The 3,251-nt window shown below is 39.9% G+C and overlaps 1 protein-coding gene across 1 annotated transcript in view; it reads right to left on the bottom strand.

Moving 5' to 3' along the window:
• The window catches only part of LOC143213564 (P protein), a 140,797-nt gene that overhangs the window by 126,158 nt on the left and 11,388 nt on the right, over positions 1-3,251 (bottom strand). The gene's annotated exons all lie outside the window — the stretch shown is intronic.

Genomic DNA, 3,251 nt, shown 5'->3' with positions numbered 1-3,251 from the left:
ATAGAATCATAGAAAATCATAGAACATAGAAAAAAATAATGAAAGATCAATGCGACGCAAAGAAGGAGAGCGTATGGGAAAGAAAGATCCATAGTTCATAGCATTTCCCATACGCTCTCCTTCTTTGCGTCGCAAATTTTGATCGTTCATTATTTTTTCTACGTTCTATGATTTTCTATGATTACCATAAGGAATTTTCTAAATGATTTTGTATGGATATGTGTCGTGAGAATGAGAAAGAAACACATAACGAGTGAGAGACAAAATGTATGAAGTGAATTCGATTAATGAGGGAGCGTTTTGTTTGGTCGGTCGTTCATTGATTATCGTTTGTATAACATCTAATATGTTTTTGCTAAATATATGGTTCGTTAAACATTGACAATTCCACATCCACTGCTTGAACAAAATTGATCCAAATTGATGATATACCTGCGACAGCGTGCCGCGTACGCGATGCGTTAATGTTAATAGAGCTGTTTTTTAAAGCGACGAACCACAGTGAACAGCTTTCTTAATAATTTAACGAAAAAAGTCCGGTAAACTAATCGATTTTGATAAAAATCCATGTGTAATGAGTTTTGGTAATACTGGAACACGACGCGACGCGGGCCAATGCGGGCCACAGAGAAATCGGAGAGTGTTACCTAAAAAAATTCTTGTTAGACGTAGCTGATATAGAAGGCATGTACATACGTAGGTACACGTATGTATGTGGTCAATGGCAGGCTGACTGTGTATGCAGGACTGCGGTGGCAGGTGACGGCGTGTTGTGAGCTGCATAATGAATAATGCCAAAGCCGAACCACAAGCCGTTCCTGTCCTTCCACTTGGCTGACTGAATGACAGCCAGTCTAGGAAAAACCGCTGATTGGCTGTACATACATGTTCCTGGCTCTCGTGCCTGTCACATTCTCTGTGTCTACCTATGCGGGGCTCGATCGAAATCAACCTGTACGGCGGGGCTGATTTTCGTGTTTCCAGGAGAACCTGAATTTGTTGAATTCCCAATATCCTTTAAAATATTCTCTGTCATTGGACTAAACTTAGAGCCGTGCTTTGGAAGTCGGTTAAACTGATCCACTTCGATAAGGTCTATGCGAGTCGAGCGCAAGCAATTTTATTAGCTTGCTGTCATTAACATGGTCTTTCTCTCGGGCTTGGGCATTATCCAAATAAATTATTTGAAAAATAATCGTTAAGATAATTTTATCCTACTCGGCAACATATTATTTGAACAGCCAAATAGCTTTTTTTTCAATTAACAGTCAACGCATCCGTATGAAGATGAGCATCTTTCTTCTGCGAAACATGCTATTTTCAAAATGTCCATCTTTAAGCGTTCGTTACGATTACAATTTTTATTATATCTTATTAGTTTCTTTGTTTTCGAGGTAGATATTTAGTTTAGCACCACTGTGCGGCGGAAGGTTAATGTTATCGAGCATAGACGAACGCTCGTTTGCGTTTCAATTTTTTCGGAGCGGGGTTCGAACGAGCGTTCGTTCGTTTGAACTAAACGCACCATTAGAGATAATATCTATTGATATAGCATTATAATCTCTTCCTAAAGCAGCAGCGTTCGGGGCTAGTGAAGCAATTAGTGGAAATGGTGGGCACGATACCGTAATCGTTTCATTGATTAGCGATTCGCTTTTGACTTGTTTCCTCTCACTGTCCTTCTTCCAAGCCTATCAATGTCAGCTGATACCATGATGTTAGGCAGGGATAACAATGTGAGTATAAAGAGATCGACAAAGCGTAATTATATACAGGGAATTCTAAATTTTGGATTATCCGAATGCCGAGAATGTAATTTGGTGCCAATTTTGCCGTTCTGGTCAGTCTAACTCGTAATGGATATTTAATCTCTGGTTCTATTTTTAGAGAGACAGAATGTTTCATTTGCAAGGTGAGAAATAGTGGTATCCATTTATTTACATAGTCTGGGACTAGCTGTTAATGAATACATATGTATAGTAACTCAGAAATTCTATACCACAGACGTGCGAAGTTACGAAATATTCTGACGTCGGTATGACTTTGAATTGTACAAATTTATTTAGGGCAAACCATCTATTTATACATATTTTAATCTGGTTGGGAAAAAATATCGCAGTAAAACGTACACCAGCAGTAATAGGTACATCTACCCTAGGTATACATATACATAGAGTCTTGCGACGAGTGGTTTGGCTAGTCACCGTGCATGTTTTGTGTCGGTCCGTTCCGCTAAGCGAAATTATGAAAGAAACCTTCTTGCGATCGGGCCGGTGCGGTGTGGGCACACCCGCTTAAATACAGATGATCATAATACATACAAACAAGCGCAAACGAGCGTTTGAGCGGCATAGAATAGTCAGAATTGTCATTAAGCCCCCAAAGATGGTCCTCCATTGGGACCCGTGAGATCTCCCCGGTTGTGCCTACGCACTAGTACGCACATTCACATCCGAGAGGATCTAGTCACACAAACGTCACGCACACGGGGATATCCTCCGATTCCCTTGATTCTTACTTCGACCCCGACAGATCTGATATCATCCACCACCATCCCCAGGGCTTTCACTCATCTGCCGACAAAAGAGCATCTGCGCAATCCGATCTGTAATGCTGCTGCAACCTGTTCACAAGTAGGTTGCCCTATGCACAGCATGAATTCATTATCAGTCTAGTATAAACATATTGCCACTATAATCGGGACAGGGAGGCGCTGTCAGTGACGGAAGCTACGCTACCCATCCGTGTTCTGTTCTCCTACCTATTATCCATTCTCTCCCCGGACCAAATATCTATTCCACGGCTTACGATTCTTTCATATGTCAATCAGCTTATGGAAACTTGTGATTTAGTCAATACGACAAGTGAGAACCGTTACCTACAATTCCATTAACCCTTTGCACTCCGAATTATTTTTCAATTTTCTTGCCAACAATTCCCTACTATTTCAACCCTCATCCGTCCTTCATTCTCATTTCACGAACTGAATCTGTAACCAACGCAGTCTAATCAATTAGAATAATTAGGAGAACATTGCAATTTCCGTGCTATTGCTATATTAGTTTTTAACTTTTTTAGACCCTAAGATATCTTAACTTTCTCTTCATTTTGCCTCTTCAGGAATGAATTTTTTAAACGTGACTATAAATGATTTAACTTTTTGTTTGATTAAATCATCAATTAGTACTTCTACTAAACGACTGGTTGCTTGTTTCTATTGTTAAAAGGCGCACATTTTATGTGTCAGTATA

The sequence above is a fragment of the Lasioglossum baleicum genome, chromosome 11, assembly GCF_051020765.1.
Source record: "Lasioglossum baleicum chromosome 11, iyLasBale1, whole genome shotgun sequence".
Taxonomy (NCBI): Eukaryota; Metazoa; Arthropoda; class Insecta; order Hymenoptera; family Halictidae; genus Lasioglossum; species Lasioglossum baleicum.
Note: the sequence above shows the minus strand (reverse complement) of the source record. Positions and strands in the feature narration are given on the sequence as shown.